This window comes from Lathyrus oleraceus, chromosome 7 (genome assembly GCF_024323335.1).
Source record: "Lathyrus oleraceus cultivar Zhongwan6 chromosome 7, CAAS_Psat_ZW6_1.0, whole genome shotgun sequence".
Lineage (NCBI taxonomy): Eukaryota > Viridiplantae > Streptophyta > Magnoliopsida > Fabales > Fabaceae > Lathyrus > Lathyrus oleraceus.
In genome coordinates this window covers 142688313-142706573 of record NC_066585.1, presented here as the reverse complement: position 1 = coordinate 142706573, position 18261 = coordinate 142688313, and the positions used below count along the sequence as shown (strand labels likewise).

Below are 18261 nucleotides of genomic sequence, written 5' to 3'. Positions count from 1 at the left end.
GTAAGTTTTTTAATAAAAATAAAAATTCCTCTTATCCTAAAAAGAATAACCATTTCAGGAAAAAGGAAGCATCCACATCAATGCAAGACGTTACATGTTATGAATGTGGACAGCAAGGTCACATAAAGTCGGACTGCCCAAAACTTGCAAAGAAAGGAGGATTCAAAGGCAAGAAGGAATTCAAAAACAAAAAGGCTTACGTCGCTTGGGACGATAATGAGATCAGTTCATCTTCGGAATCGGAAAGCGATGAATGTGCGAACATGGCTCTTATGGCTTCACATCACTCCGATGAAGAAATCGATGAGGTTAGTAGCAATTTTTCAGTTTATGACAATGACGCACAAGATGTTATAAATGAACTCTTAAAAGAATGCAATACATTGTATAAAAGTATTTCATCCCAAAAGAAACAAATTTCATCCTTAGAAGAAAAAAATACTGCTTTGGAAAAATATATTGAAAGTGGAAAACAAAAGTTGATGGATGAAAAACAAAGTCTTGCATGTAAGAATTGTGAATCTTTATCTTTTCAAATTGTTCAACTTAAAAGAGTTTTAGAAAGATATGAAAAAGGTCAAATTGGGTTGGAAGAAATTCTTAAACACCAAAGGTATTCTAATGACAAAAGTGGATTAGGATATTCTAAGTTTTCTAAACCAAGCACAAATAAGACCATTTTTGTTAAAGCAAGTGAACAAGTTGCAAAAGAGAAAGTAAACAATTCTAAAATTATGCATCAAAGTCATAAAAAGAAAATGATTGCCAAGAAGAAGAATTATGTTCCTAGATATAGAAGTAATTTTCAACCAACTTGCTTTTATTGTGGAATCAAAGGGCACACACCTAATGCTTGTTATGTGCGAAACTTTAGCATTCCAACAGGGCATTATGTGTGGGTTAAAAAGGGTACTAACTACCAAGGACCCAAAGCAATTTGGGTACCTAACAAAACTTGATTTTGTTTTGTAGGTATGCTTGAAGACAACCTCTAATCAATGGTATCTTGATAGCGGTTGTTCAAAGCATATGACGGGCGACATCGACAAATTTTCACATCTATCTTTAAAGGCCAAAGGATATGTTACATACGGTGATGACACCAAAGGGAAAATCCTTGGAGTAGGAACCATTGGAGCACCTCCTGCTACCATCATCGAAGATGTCCTTTATGTTGAAGGCCTAAAGCACAATTTACTAAGTATAAGTCAATTGTGTGACAAAGGGTTCCGAATCAATTTCACAAAAGATGAATGTGTGATAGAGCATGAAGTCACCCATGACATCTTGCTAAAAGGTAAAAGGATTAATAATATTTTTATGACGTCTTTTGATGATTCTTCCTTGAAGGTAAAATGCCTAATGACGAACAACAACGAGGCTTGGCTATGGCATAAAAGATTCGCTCATATACACATGGAGCACATGAACAAATTAATAAAGCATGATCTTGTCGTTGGTCTTCCAAAGATTAAGTTCATCAAGGATAAGTTGTGTGACGCATGCCAAAAGGGAAAGCAAACCAAGACGACTTTCAAATCCAAGAATGTTGTGTCTTCGTCGAGGCCACTTCAACTCTTGCACATGGATCTCTTTGGTCCATCAAGAACGAAAAGTTTCGGAGGTAATGTTTACGGTTTGGTAATTGTTGATGATTTCTCTAGATATACGTGGACTTTGTTTCTTGTGCAGAAAAGCGATGCTTTCAAGGCTTTCAAAAAATATGCAAAACAAATTCAGAATGAGAAGTCTCTTTCAATAATCTCCATTAGAAGTGACCACGGGGGAGAATTTCAAAATACACTTTTTGAAGAATTCTGCGAAAAGCACGGAATTTCCCACAACTTCTCCGCACCACGAACACCACAACAAAACGGTGTCGTAGAGAGAAAGAACAGATCCTTGGTGGAACTCGCAAGAACGATGCTCAGCGACTCCAACCTTCCTAAATATTTTTGGGCGGACGCAGTTAGCACAGCATGCTTTGTTAGCAACCGTGTCAACATTCGGCCGATTCTCAAAAAGACTCCGTATGAGCTTTTCAAAGGAAGGAAGCCCAATATATCTTTCTTTCACATCTTTGGGTGCAAATGTTTTGTCCTCAACAATGGAAAGGACAATCTTGGTAAGTTTGATGAGAAATCCGACGAAGGTATCTTCCTTGGCTACTCCCTTTCTAGTAAGGCTTTTAGAATTTTCAATAAAAGAACTCTTACTATTGAAGAATCAACGCATGTATGCTTTGATGAAACTAACCCCTCGAAAGAGGATAACCTTGTTGTTGATGACGATGATGATATAACAGATGTATCACAAAAGGAACTTTCAAATGTTCAATCCATTCCACAAGGAGATGGCTCACCAATCATTAAAGAACATCATGATCTACCGAAAGAATGGAAAACTCATAGAGATCACCCGATCGATAAAGTTATTGGTGATATTAGCCAAGGCGTTGCAACACGACTAAATCTCAAAGATGCTTGTCTCAACATGGCTTTTGTGTCTCAAATAGAACCAACCAAAGTCGATGAAGCCTTAGGCGACGATCAATGGATAGTGGCAATGCAAGAAGAACTCAACCAATTCGAAAGAAATCAAGTTTGGAGTCTTGTACCAAGACCGGACAACAAGCACATCATTGGAACAAGATGGGTCTTCAAGAACAAACTTGATGAGAATGGGATCATAGTTCGTAACAAAGCAAGATTGGTCGCACAAGGATACAACCAACAAGAAGGAATTGATTTTGATGAGACGTTCGCTCCGGTAGCAAGGTTAGAAGCAATTCGATTATTACTTGCTTTTGCTTGTTCTATGAACTTTCAATTGTTTCAAATGGATGTCAAAAGCGCTTTCCTAAATGGCTATATCAATGAAGAAGTCTACGTCAAACAACCTCCGGGTTTTGAAGACTTCAAGAACCCTTCACATGTCTACAAGTTGAAGAAAGCACTATATGGGTTAAAGCAAGCACCGAGAGCGTGGTATGACCGCCTCAGCAACTTTCTTTGTGAAAAGGGTTTTGTAAAAGGAAAGGTTGACAAGACTTTATTCATAAAGAAGATCAAGGGCAACACCTTATTGGCTCAAGTCTATGTCGACGACATCATCTTCGGTTCAACAAATAAAGATCTTTGCGAAGAGTTTTCAACCATGATGCAAGGAGAATTCGAGATGTCCATGATGGGAAAATTGAAATATTTTCTTGGACTACAAATCAAGCAAACCAAGGATGGCATCTTCATCAACCAATCCAAGTATTGCAAGGAATTATTGAAAAGATTTGATATGGATAGTTGCAAAGTGATGTCCACTCCTATGGGATCCGGAACGTACGTCGATCAAGATGAATCCGGAATGTCAATAGATATTACAAAATATCGAGGTATGATTGGTTCATTACTATATTTGACGGCAAGCCGTCCTGACATTATGTTTAGTGTATGTTTGTGTGCACGCTTTCAAGCAAACCCGAAGGAATCGCATCTCACCGCCGTGAAGAGGATTATGAAATATCTCAAAGAATCAACGAACGTCGGACTATGGTATCCAAAAGGTAGTACATGTTCCTTGATTGGTTATTCTGATGCTGACTATGCAGGCTGTAAGACCGATAGAAAAAGCACAAGTGGTACCTGTCACATTCTCGGGAATGCACTAGTGTCATGGGCATGCAAGAAGCAAGCATGTGTCGCACTTAGCACGGCCGAAGCAGAGTACATTGCAGCAGGCAGTTGTTGTGCACAAATTTTATGGCTCAAGCAACAACTTCTGGATTTTGGTATAGACCTCGGCTGCATTCCTCTTCGATGCGATAACACAAGTGCCATCAACATCACAAAGAACCCGGTCATGCATTCAAGGACGAAGCACATAGATATCCGACATCATTTCCTCCGAGATCACGTGCTTAACGGAGATGTAGATGTTACGTTCGTGGATACACATAACCAACTCGCTGACATATTCACAAAACCATTGGCTAAAGAGCAATTCTTCAAAATTCGGCGAGAACTCGGTATTCTCAATGAAGGTGACATCTAACCTTGTCTTCAAATTACTTGTTATGTGGTATAGTTGCTAAAAATGTGTTTACTTTCAATTTTTATGTTATGCATGCTAGCACTTCTTTTTCGTCGTTTTCCGTTTTTCTTACTTTCGCATGTCCAAATATTATCCGTTCTAAAATATTTTTAAATCGAAAGTTGCGTATTGATAAGTGCTAACACTTTGTGCAAAAATTTTGAAAATATTTTTTCCCGATTCTTCCTAACGGAGCTGCTGTTTTTTTTCTATTTTTTGAAAAATTCAGTCCGTTAACCGGTTAACGGTATAGGTTAACCGGTTAACGCCTCCCAATAGCAACTCTGTTTTTCGTTTTAAAATACAGAACGTTTTAATTAAATGTTTTATATTTTTTTGGGTTTATGTTCATTGCATGTGCTTTGTTCTTTCACCTACTCCTCATAACTCTCTCCTCCCTCATTACTCACCTTAAACCCTTCATCTCTTTACTTTCAACTTTCATAACTCTCAAACCCCTTTCCGAAAATCCATCTCTAAACCCTAGAATCTTCATCTTCTTCATGGCTCCACCAAGAATGGGAAAGGCTCCTGTCTCATCTTCTAGCAGTGAAGAGGAAGAGTTGAAAATGGAAACTGCCAAGAAAAGGAGAATGGACTTCAAGGTCAGGGTTCGACATCTGCTTAAGGGTAAGTATGTGAATCTCAAATCCTTCACTACTTTCTCTTTTCCTGAGTTGTTGAAGTTTCAAGGATTGCATGAGTTCATCACTGATAATGGGAAAATTTACACTGACTTGGTAAAATCCTTTCTGAATCATTTTACTTTAAATCTAAATACTGATGAACAACACATGCTGTCTGCAACTGTTAGAGACTGTGAAATTGTTACCGACCTTGGGACGTTGGCTGCGTCTCTTAAGATTCCATATTCAGGTTTTTTCCTACGAAAAGGTGTTAATTATGAGGAAGGAAAATGGGCTCAGTATGATAAGATGGAATACTACTACTCTATCTGCAGATTTCCCAGGGAGGTGGTTGTGTCGGGACAGCGCACTTCTCGCATACTTTGCTATGCTAAGAATCTGTCGGTTGACGATCGTATGCTGCATTATGTTATCTGCCATGTCCTGCTGCCCAAGGATTCCAACCTATCTCAAATCAATGATTTGGAAATGCAAGTTCTGTTTGCAGTAAAGAACAAGATCCGAGTTAATTGGCTGCCCACCATGTTGTATCATCTGCGACAACAACTTTCTCTCAAGACACGGCTGCCATACGGTCGCCTTATCTCAAGGATTTTGGAACTCACAGATATGGAAATCGGGCGAGAACCTTTTTTGGCTATGACCACTACAGCAAATGAAATCAACGGCGTTACCATCATGAAAAATACTGGAATTATTCAAAGCAACGACGGCTCCTACAAATATGATGATGGGTCCTCCTCTTCAAACTTCCCTATTCCGGAAGGTGGCATTACCAATGAATTTCTCTATACTACCATGATGAGCCACCACCGTGAGACCACCCGTGCTATCAAGAGTCTTCGGAACCTAGTATTGAGTTCCCGCAACCTTCCCGTAGAAGATGATGAAGGTGCTGACGGTAGTGAAGCGGATGGTGAGGAGGATGAGGCCGGTTCGGAAGAAGAATAAAGCACTATGTTCTTTTCCTGTTTATGTTTTCTGTTATATGTTGTCCTAGTGTTTTTATTGTTAAACTATGTTTATGCTTGTCATGTCTACCAAACACTTAACTTTTAAATCCATTTTTATTCTGTCATACCTTGTGATTCAATGTTTATCTGATAATCGCAAAATGTATGTTTACTTGTATGCTTTTTCCTTAAGTCTCTTCCTTTTTGCTAATGACAAAGGGGGAGAAGACTTGTTTCTCTAATAGTTTTCTATGCAGAATTGTTGTATGCCTCTCATTTAGGGGGAGTTCTTAAATTCAGGGGGAGAAATCATCTTAGAGAAACTCCACCTTCTGCATCTATCTCAAAGTGGTTGTCATCATCAAAAAGGGGGAGATTGTAGAAGCAAGCTTCAATCCAAGAAGTATTTTGATGAAGACAACTTGCATCAATGCAAAAAGAGAAGAGCTACAAAGTTATCTCAAGCATCAAGTATCCAAAGCCGCATATGCATTTTTGATCAAGCTTCATTTTCAAGACACCATTTGGCAAGTTTGTTGATTCACTTCTTAGGTATATCTAACTCACTCTTAGATTAGTATACAAGTGTTCAACAAATATGATCTGCATGTGCATCTCTTAACATAACCATTTGTTAACACCTTGAAATGCAAGACACATTTATTTTTAAGTATTTTTCTGCATTTCAACAGTGTTAACCGGTTAACCATATGGGTTAACCGGTTAACAGCCCCAATTTTCAAATTCTTTGTTAACGTTTGCATGCGTTAACCGGTTAACCCATATGGTTAACCGGTTAACACTGTTCGTTACAGCAAAAATGGCTTTGAAAAATTATATCTTTTCATCAATGTTCATGAGGGAAATGATACCTCTTTGAAAAGGTATTTTTGGCAATATAAATTATTAAATTTTCAAAATGAATTTTTCACCTCCAAGAATTTTCATACAAACTTCAAATAAATCACTCTCTCATATTTTTCCTTTAATAATTTTTGAAAGTGTTCATAATAAAAATTTTCATCTCATTCTTTTGTTGAACACTTGCATATTATCTTTTGAGTGGCTTATTTATCTAAGGAGAAGATCAATCAAGAGAAGATTGATACTATTACATCTTTGTTAAAATCATTCATAGAAATTATTTCTGTTTGACTTGTGATCCAGGATTGTTGGACACAAGGGTCGGTGTTGAAGAGGATTGTTCTTCATACACTTGTTTGTCTATAGGTTAGATAGTAGGCTTCACCGTTTGTGTGAATAGGCTGTACCATTTCTAACTATAGTGAATTCTCTTTCATGTGAAAGGGGAGTGGATGTACCTTCGGATTGTGAAGGGAACCACTATAATTTCCGGTGTCGTTTACTTTCCGCATTTTAATTTTCCGCACTTAAACAAAAATATCCAAAAACCGGAAACTAGATCGAAGAAATTTTTATCACCTAATTCACCCCCCCCTCTTAGGCGCATTTACAACTTACATGTTATTGATGCTAAGAGCGTGTTGAATTGATCTTGACCCAAAAATGTAATTAGAATCATTCAGTTGAGATGTGATGCTAATAGAGTTTGTACCTTCGCTAAGATGAATATAATAGACATAATCAACTTTACCATTGGTGATTCGATTAATAACGGGAGCAACATGTGGTGTCATGATTGGGTTGGATAGAAACAAAAATTTGCATAAGCAAATTGAAACATAATGAAAAACAATGAACAAAGAAGATCAATCAAGGAAAAAATCGAGGATCGAATGCTACTAATGTTATATTATGATATGAGAACTCACGTAAATTCATGATATTGAGCATGAAAAAAAAAAGGATAATGAGAAAATGAAAATGAATCCTCGTACATTGATCAAGTAGTAGTATAGCTTATATACAAGAGTTAATTGTTCACTAATTACTTATTACTTAGGATACAAGCAATCTTTCTACCTAACTAGAAAATGAGCATAACAAACTATAACTACCATTAACTAACTTCTAAATCAGTTAAGATTACTTTAACTCTAAAGATCATCCGGTGTGAAATAGCAATTCCAAATGTCTTTTATATAATAATAATGTATCAAATAATTCTTAATTAATGTTGTTTTATAGATATAATATCACTATATAAACTTGAGAAAAACAACTACTATGAAAAATACTAGATAATCCTTTACACCTAATTCTCTTTTGAGATGTGCTTTTACAAGGAAAATTTTGTATTTATGCTATCCACCATTTACTAAAGTAATGGATGTGTCATTTTTATATAATATCCAAACTATTTTTTTTAAAGAAAAACGTTATACTTTTTTATTTATTTTAAAATTGATAAGTTAATTTTTTTGTCAACTTTGTCTTTTTATGTAAATATTATTTTTTATATAAATGAATTATTCAAAAAGTTATTAACATATACAATTTATTTATAAGATAAATATTTGATTGTGATTAATAATCTAATTTAATTTAAAAGTATTTTAATCTTTTCAAAAATAAAAATAAGAATTATTATAATTATGATAAAGTTACAAGGATAATTTTGTATTTATGCTATCCACCATGTATTAAAGTAATGGATGTATCATTTTTATATAATATCCAAAGTATTCTTTTAATATTACCCTCATATAATTTTTTCTTAAATTTTTTTATAAATAAAAACATTATACCTTTTTTTTATATTTTTAAATTGATAAGCTGTTTTTTTTGTCAACTTGGTCTCTTTTATGCAAACTTTATTTTTTAAAAATTAATTATTAAAAAATTTACTAAAATATACAATTTATTATAAGTTAAATATTTTTGTGACTAATATAAATAAGTTGAAATTTTTTTAATTTTTTCAAAAATAAAAATAAGAATAATTATAATTATGATAAAGTTATTTTTGTGATAAAGTTAATCAAAAAGCATACATGGGCAAATATTTATGATTAAAAAATTAATTAAAGTTATTTTTTAACACTGTCTAATTAAAAAATAATAATAAATAATTAATTCAAATTAAATTTTTACACTTAAGTTATATTCAAATTGTTAGACTAAAAATAAACCACGTATAATAAGCCTTTGAAGGCAAAATCAATATATGGAATAAATATTTTATTTGTCACTAATAATTAGCTCAATCTAATATTTTTTTACACCTTTTAAATAAAAATGAGAATAATTTTAATCCAATATTAACTTAAAAGAAAAAAAATTTCTAGTGAATTATAACGGAATCTTTTTTACATTACTCTTAAATTGTCAGGTCTAACTAGGGTATTTAGACGACAAGAAATACACGGAGTGCGTGCGGATTTGCATGTGGAAAGAGATCCGCAGGTTCACTTGCGATTTTAGCTGCGAATTTCTATTGTGAAACATTATTTTCTGCAAAATATGAGATAGCAGCAAAATCCGCGGGAATTCCCGTGGTTTTACCGGCGGTTTTTAATTTTAAAATAATATATCAACTTTCCGGCAGTCTAAACTGCGATTTTTTCGCAGGAATAGTTATCTAATGAAACCTCAAATTCTTTACAGCGGTCTTGACTGCGGATCTTTAGTACTAAATTTTTTACAAATTATATTATATTTTGACTATTAATAAATAAAATTGTAAAATATAATTCACATATTGGTTTCAAAGATATGCTTTTGATACTTTTTTAATTTAATATTAAATTTTATATTCTTTTATGGAAATTCTACTATATTAATTGGGTTTTTTAGTAATTTTTGTAAAAAAGTTTGTTTATTTAATACTTTTTGTATTGTTGTGAAAATTAGAAAACCTACAAATGTAAGTTTATGGTATAATTGATGGATAATCCTTCAACTTGTAATTTTATAAAAGTATAAAAAATTTTAAAAAAGAAAATATAAAACATGTAGAAAGAAAATCATTTTGAGGATCAAACTCACATGAGCATGAGCCATTTGTCTAACAAAGAAACCAAATTCATTTATTAATTATTTACCACTAATTATTTATATATCAATTAAATTTAAAATTATATTTATGTATATTTTATTTTTTTGAATATATTAATTTTATTTATAGATAAAATATAATATTTATAAGATATAATATTCTCCACTTAAAGTATATATTATAATTATAACCATAAACTTTTTTTACCATTAGAACAATAACCTCAGTTGTTATTTATCTGAAACAAAGTCTATATATAATTTATTAATTTCTCTTTTAAGATCATTTTCACACAACAATTTAGTTTTGCTACTTTAATTAACTTTAATCAAAAACCGAAGTTCCAGCTTCATACCAAAATCTTATCTCAGATTGAAATCGCTTCAACAAATCATAAGCCAAAATCCTTCCAGATTGAAATCGCCTCATCAAATCATAGCCAAAAATCGCTTTCAGATTCCCTAATTTCTCTTATCATCGTATCCCTAATTTCTTCAACAAATCATAGCTTCTGATTGCGTTTTCATCGTAGCTCATAACTTCTCTCTCTCCCGTAGCTTCTCTGTAGCTGTGCTCTTCTTCCGCCTTCGTTCATTTGAGCCAAGTATTTTCATTTGGGAACAACCAACGAAGTTACTTCATCTCCTCTGTTGCGGTAATATTTTTCGGTTAGATCGTGATTTGAGAGTTATATACTGTTAAAGGTTTTGTTTATTTCTAAGGTTTTTTATTTTACTTTTAATCTTACCTTCAATTATAGTTACTCTTATGGTTAACATGTTAAGAATTTGAATTTGAATAAATGTGAACTATGAATGTTTCTGTATAAAGAAGTAGTTACTCTTATGAGCAAAACATGAGATCCTTTATCGCACTCTAAATCTTTGATAAAATGCCTCTGTGTGTTTTTAATTTTTTTTTTTCTGTAATTCCTTTATTGCACTCTTAAAGTAAATTCTATTGCCTAATGTGCTGTTACAGTGTTCAATTTGGCTTAAGTTTAGACTTGAACTAAAATCAACTTTATTACTTTACAGGGACTCAATGTGTATACTGTGAGTTACACTTTACTGGCTAATGTTACAGTGTTCAATTGTGCTGACAGTCAATCGAGTGTTGCATCCTCTTGTTGCCATGCATTCGCGATATCATTATGAGGTATTTGCTTGTGAACATATGCTTGTGATATACATGTTTACTGTTTTCATACTTAATGAACCCTTCACAACAAGGTTAAACAAATGAGTGATGAGTGACCTTACTGGCTCATTAATGCTTGCTTGTATCTTGATTGAGAAAATTTGCTCAAATGATGTGAGTTTTGAATGGTATAAGCTCTATATGTGTATAATTAATTTAATTTTGTCCTCTTTTTTGGTAAGGTTTTGAACAAAGGATTTTCCAATTCTATTTGATTAAAATCTTGTCCTAGTAATTAAAATAATTAAAATCATTACAATTATTACTTCTAAGTGACTCTGAATATGGATGTTCTGAGTTTTGAAAATGTATTCATGGTCTCATTGGAAGGCTTTTGATGAATGAGATTATGACTGGTTATGTGGATACAGGGTACTGGATTTGTTACCTCCCCTTGAAAGCTTTGGAATGGATCTTATCATTTTAACATAACACAATATTATCCTAGGAGACCTCCCTCGATGGGCGCAATAATTTCCACAAGCTAAAAAAGGTATGTAGAATCATGTCTTTGTTTCTAATATACAAGTCAATGCTAATTCATGCCTTTTCCCTATTATATTATCTTTTTCCAGATTATTTGTCGTAAATGATGTTTTGTCAAGACATTACATTACTTCAATGCTAATGCATTCTGATTGATGTGTAGATGCTTTTGTTGTTTTATTACGTAGCATAGTTTTTTCTTGTCTCTACTCTTTGTTACCATTTTTTAAACATTGGTGTTTGGACTGCTTTTAATTTTCATTTGTTTGTGCATGTGGACAGTCCTCATTGGTTGTTTTTGCACCTATTTTTTGCATACCTATGCTCCAGATGTACAAACAATTTTTTAGAGGTATGGTTTGAGAGCGTCAATAAGAACAAGTGAAACACTCTCCTAGTTTACAATTGTATATTTCCTCTGGAATTCTTACAATGCCTGATTCTCTGAGCTACGATTGTTATACTTTTGTCCACATTTTTGGTCGTTGCTTAAACTTAATTATTTTGTAGTGGAGGTTAGTGATTTCATACTTTTTGCGAGCTTTTACCGTTTTGGCTTGTTTGGTTAGTTGTGATTACTTGGAAAGTTTAAAAATATTATCGTATTATATTCTGTTATTATTTATTACCTGATTAACATGCTTTGTTTCCATCGAAATGTGATAGGTGAAAATGAGTTTAGAGTCACAAACTTGAGTTTGATCCTTTGATGGTGTTTGGTGGTTTTGAAGTAGAATTACATTTGACTTCAAACCTTGGTTTGACTAGAAGTAATTAAGCAGTATTGCCAACATAACTGAAAATACAGTGTCTTGAACTTGTGACACTTCTTTAAACTAATAATATCTAGTTTCACATACTTTGATATTTTAATATTTTTTCTTTATCCTGAAACACATTACAGATTTTGACAGGAAGTTGAGGCAGAAGTGAAAGAAGCAGCTGTGATAGCTATGGGAACTGAAATCGGTGAACTAGATTTGTCAGATATTAGAGAGCTATGACAGGGAACCATTATTAATGCTTAGAGCTTTGATGACAACAACCATCTATATAACTCACCAGAGCTTGAGGATTCAACCCTAGCTGCTCTGGGATTCATGGATCAGTACTTGTCATCACTAGACATGGACATGTTTCAAGGAGTTCAAAATAGAAAGATCACTAGGGAGAAATCACCCCATGTCTCAAGTGCAAGAGGATCATTAAGTCTGGCTAAGAAACTTAACGCTCGAACTCAAAATAAAGATAAAGACCCTTTCAAATGGGCTGAAAGTGATCAAAGTAAAAAAGAAGCTTTGAAGAGCCATTGTGAGGCAGTGAGGAGGAGAATGAGCAAGGATTCAGGGTCAGGGTGTTGCTGTTAAGGTTATCCAAAAAGTTAAGGTTAGTTTCTTAATTTGTTGATATTTGTTTTAATTGTAGTTTATAAAGACTGCTTCCTCTAGAAGTAGTTCTTACCAATACGAGTCTTCAAACTTGAATAGAGAAAAGAGTGAGCAAATGTGTTACATTTTAACAAAAATCTATTGTTTCTGTTATGCCTTTAGATTTTGAGTTTTATCCCATAGTGATGACATTCTTGAACTAATTGTCATTGATGACTTATATCCATAGGCAATGAAATAGTTCTGATGTCCTTGTTCACAACCTCAAAAGCATATATCCTTATACCATACACAAACTGACATGGATCTTATTTTACGTGCCTTTTAGAATTGTTCCATCATGTGTTAACTTAATGTTATAAAAGATTCTAATTGCAACTAGATTAGACTAAAAATCTAGATATTTATTTTTGCAGGAAGGAAAATGATGAGGCTCAGGAGATTATACAGTGAGATGTTGTAAATTGTCACAAATTTTATCCTAGTTTTAAGCATGAAACATAGTTGAGAGTTGATTTTGTAATGTTTTGTATAAATAGCATATTATTCTTTAATTAGAGTTGGTCCCTATTTGTACCAATATCTAGAACATAATTTCGCTGTTAAATTTTTTTTTTCACATCATTGATAAGTTGGGGAAGGCCACTATTGTTTGTACGTGTATATTTTTTAGTAGAAGCAATGCGTATATCTAGTGGAAGGGAGGCATATTCTTTTAAATTAAGAGTATTCACATTATTATCACAGGAAAACTGCCGTCTCAATTTATCAAATAAATTTAGTTTTTTTTTTCAATTTCGAAATACATTAGCTGCGGATTTACCTACGGATCTTGAATCTTGCACTTTGACACCGCCACATTTACATGCGGATATACCTGGGAACCATAAACGGCAGGAAAAACCGCAACAAACCTCTTTCCTGAGATTTATAGCTCAAATCCGCTTGAAACTAGAGTTTTTCTAGTTGTGGCATTGGTGCGGGTCGACCCACGAACCCATTAAATCCAAACCGAATCAACACATAAATTTTACGAACTCATCTATTTACGAATATACACAACTCAATCCATAACAACCAGTATAATATTGGTTCGGATATCGGGTTTGAGTTTTGTAACGTGCGGACTCGTTGACCCAACCCATTGACGTGTCTTTAGCTATTTCTTGTTATTTTTATTATTATTTAAAATAAAATTATAAAATTAATATCTCACTAATCACCATAAATTTTTAATTTTTTTTATTCATTACCAATAAACTACTAAACCAATGACTTTACGTAATTCTAAGATTAAATGTTCGTTTTTTATTTTCTTCTGCATCATAATTCTAAGATTAAATGTTCGTTTCTTATTTTCTTTTTCATCATTTTCAATTTATGCATTTTGTGTAAATAACGTGTCTTATTGAAATTTATACTATTATCAAGTGTTATGCTGTGTTGATGAATTTTATTAGATATTATATGATGTGTTTCATCGAATTTGAGTGTTATAAATATGTATGATTGAATTGAGTTGTGTTATATTTTTTAAACCGTAAAAAATAATCATAAAAAAATATTTTTTATTTGAAACACAACCTGTGCAACCCATTAAAGAACGTGTCGGTTCAGATCGGTTTCGACAATAAAACTGCGGGTTGGACGACGGACCAAATTCATTGAAATTTGAACGGATTGGATAATGGATTAGACCAAACCGGGTCCAACCCAATCCGTGTACACCCTTAGGCCTAACTTACTTTTTTTCTTCTGTCTTTAAGATACTATGCTATAGATCTACAAATACATCTATCATATAAGAAACTCTTATGCTCTGGAAATTTCATTTTTGTCCCTTTTGTGGCACTCAACCATCCATCCTTCTTTCAATTCTTCTTTTTCTTGACACAATCATCACATCTTCTTACATGAGATGGCTTTTCAAAATTTTCTTTTGTACAACAGACCTACCTCTACTACCTAGAGAAAACTATGATTTCCTATGCCCCACATTTCCATTACCCTAAACTTCATATCTATTTTCTCTTAGACCGAGATCATCTTCATCTTTGATTTCCTTTTTCTTCAACAACTTCTTTCTTCTTTATGATTTCTACAACCAAAAACGTCCAACCATATCTACCCATACCATCAGCTTCCATATCTTTTCACATCCATGTTTCTTCCTTCACGCTAAGGGTGTTCTATGAAAGCCTTCGGAGATGGATGATTCATTTTTATAATTGCAAGGATCTCAAAAAAATGTTTAGATTCACTGTCAATAGTTAGGGTTTCGACTGATTTTGTTATTGTTGTAGTCGAACTTCTGAAATTCATGTTGAAAGTGGAATCAAGGTGTTACTTCAAATGGTATGTAAATTTATATGGATTCCGTTTATGCTTTTTGATTTTATGGGTTCAGTTTATGTATTTTGATTTTAATGGTTCAGTTTATGTGTTTTGATTTTATGGGTTTTGATGAATAATCGTACTTTTTGAATCTTGCATTTAGAATATTACTTTTTTATGTTTAGGGTTAAGTTTATGCATTTTGAATCTTGCATTTTATAGTTCGATTATGTGAATCTAAGTTTTTCCTCTTATTTTGCATCAAATATGTATGACATTTGAAGCTGAAATATACCGGAAAGGTCTGCGGTTGTTAAGTTTGTAGATTTAATTGTTTTGTATGTTCATTCTTTATCATATAGCTTCATATTAATTTTGAATTTTGAATTGATGTGTGATTAGGTATATGCAAAAGTCAAAGAATGTTTGGAGATACTTTATGTGGAGGATTTTTCCTTTCTACTTGCCAAACATTTCACTTCATTTTATAAGCAGGTTGGTGAGTTAAAATTCATAATTTAATATCTATTTCAAGAATTTTTTTTACTTTTGTTATTTTTTTATTATTATTTTGCTCTGTGTCTTTTATTTTACATTACTTAGAAGAACAAAAGGTAGATGGTCAACCTCATCAACATGGTTAGTGAAACTATTATACGCTTGAATATTGCTTGTTTTAGAATGTGTATATAGCTATTTCATTATGTGTAGAGGTTCTTTGTTAGCTATTGTAATTAAACTTTATTACACTTAAGGCTGAAGTTTATATTGTTATAGAATTTAAAATAATTTGATGATGTATAATATTGACACTATTGATTTGAAGTAACCATATATATGAACTTTTCAATTATATAAATATACCAATGTTTTGTTTACTTTCCATCCTCAAGTCCTTTGATTTTTTTTTAAGGTTTCAAACTTGGATATGAGACACATATGACAGAGGTAATAGTAAAAAAGTCTGGTGCACTGCAATTGACTTTTGGTATTGAAGGATTGTTAGTGTTGAAAACAACCAAGGTAAGATTGCAATATATAGTACGAATTTGTGCTTTAATTGTCATGTAGTTTTTTCAAATGTCTTTTTGCACACTCTTTTTCTAGTCTTTAAAATTTATTCCTTGGGTGTAAATGAAAGATACACATTCATAGTTGTATATTCAGCAATAACTGTGTTAGTTTATAAGGTATCTTGTGTTCTTATCATTCTAAATCTAATAATAGTGATTTTTATGAACCATGGATACATGTACTGAATTGAATTGAGATGAGATTGTTAGACTTTTATGTGTAGTACGTAAATGTAAATAAGTGTGTCAAATATCAGCTATTGTTATTGTTCTGTGATGCGCCATTTATTATCTATTTATCATGTTTTTTTGTGGACATGCTCAAAGTCTCAATGTCATTACTTTTGTGGACCTTACCCAATATTTCATGCTATATTTTCGGGGAATATAATTCAACCATCATACCTGATCGGCCTGGCATGTTGGGGTTCTTATTTGATACTAAGGGTAACTACAAGACTTATTATTAAACCTGTTTTTTTTCCATCTTCAAGAAATATTTCTTTGTTGCATCTGGAATAGCATGAACTGTTTTTTTTTTTTTTATGTTTATTTGTAATGCTCTTTGGATTGGATTTTGTGATGCTATCTGAACATTAACTATTATGTCAAGTAAGATATTAACAAAAAAAATAATGCTTCATATCTGACTTGCTCAGACAGTTATTATGTAAATGAGACCTATGTAGTAATTTTATTGATATATCTTACTTTTTTTTGTGCATGATCACAATATTGCATAGGAGCAAAATAATGTACTGATTACAATATGTTTATGTATTTATGAGCAATTGCCTATATGATTTTTATAAACTATATATATATATATATATATATATATATATATATATATATATATATATATATATATATATATATATATATATTATACTATGTATTCGGGCTTCTTAAGTTTTATCTCACTTTTGTCTTATCTTTTTCGAATTAGATTTCTTGATACGTGTTATATTGCATTAGTAAATCATGCGAGGATAACTCCCCATTCTTTATTTTTTAAATAAGGAATATTTTGATTAGAGACATTGAAATTGTGGTTTTGAAATGATGGCAATTCTTTGCAGAGTTTTTTTTTTAAATGCGTTATAAGGAAACAAAATCTATCCACTTATTATGGTTACATACACCCCCTTTGGGTGCATTGCGACTTCTTTGACAAAGTATTTGATTTTTGGGGAGCTGGAAGAGATATATTTTCAAAACTGAAGCTGAGGATATGGGTGGTTTGGATCCATCTGGAATAATTATTTTATAAAAAGGTATCAAATGAAAATTTCCATCCTTAAAATTTATATCAAGTTGGTCAAATGACAAATCTGATATGAATGATTGAATGCTGACTTTACAATACTTATGGTTGATTGGTAATGTTTTATTTATAGAACGGTCTTGGCTTGAACAAGGGAGAAAAATCGGAGAAGACCAAGTTGTTCCCCTCCCAAGGAATTTCAATGGAATTGATATTGAATCAGGCGGCAGTTATAGGATATGTAGTAGACATATACTTTTAAAAAGTGGCAGCAATTACATCCCAATTCAATCTATATTTTATTATTAACAACAAAAATTATAAGTTTATAATATTTATAATGTATTTTATTTTTCTATTTTAAAATTATAATTAATGATATTAAAATTTAAATTTATGATAAATAAAAAAATTATGTTGTACCACTTTATTTATAATAATTTCAATTAGTCTATCATTTCATTTATAAGTTTTTAAATAAATTATTCACTTATGATCATTATTACAATTTATTTTTTTATACAAAGAAAAATTTTATTCTGATAATTTTAAATGATTATTAGTGTACATTTAAATTAGTATTTAATATTTAAATATTAACTTCAATGTATTAAATTTTTATAATGTGAAAAATAATTTGAAAGTTGTTAGTTTAAAAAAATTATAATAATCGGTTAATTTAAAAAATCATAAATTTTGTATTAAAATAAATTTTAAAATCTACCTGAAAATGAGTGTTATTCAACGAAATATATTATAATTTTTTGGATCGGGATGTTTTTATGTAATAATATGTTTTTATGTAATAATTTTGTATTATCAATCCCTTTCATTTTTTATTAATAGCATTTTTTTTACCATATTATATTTTGTTTTTGCTATATGTATAGAACAATGTATTTTTCTTT

General features: G+C 31.9%; 2 long non-coding RNA genes across 8 annotated transcripts; both read left to right on the top strand.

Annotated features, from left to right (window-relative positions):
- The first annotated feature begins 9884 nt into the window (after positions 1 to 9884).
- On the top strand, positions 9885 to 13298 carry LOC127106151 (uncharacterized). Of its 2 annotated transcripts, none has more exons than XR_007795297.1 (5): positions 9885 to 10260; positions 10643 to 10763; positions 11177 to 11298; positions 12196 to 12677; positions 13096 to 13298. It is a non-coding gene; the product is annotated as an uncharacterized LOC127106151 (long non-coding RNA). The 2 variants fall into 2 exon arrangements; XR_007795296.1 differs by having other exon boundaries at positions 9885 to 10327.
- Positions 13299 to 14429: 1131 nt separating this feature from the next.
- LOC127106019 (uncharacterized) lies at positions 14430 to 17778 on the top strand. Of its 6 annotated transcripts, none has more exons than XR_007795212.1 (5): positions 14431 to 15034; positions 15416 to 15652; positions 15927 to 16533; positions 17169 to 17363; positions 17487 to 17778. It is a non-coding gene; the product is annotated as an uncharacterized LOC127106019 (long non-coding RNA). The 6 variants fall into 6 exon arrangements; XR_007795209.1 differs by having other exon boundaries at positions 14435 to 15034; positions 15416 to 15508; XR_007795213.1 differs by having other exon boundaries at positions 14438 to 15034; positions 15927 to 16036.
- The last annotated feature ends 483 nt before the right edge of the window (positions 17779 to 18261 follow it).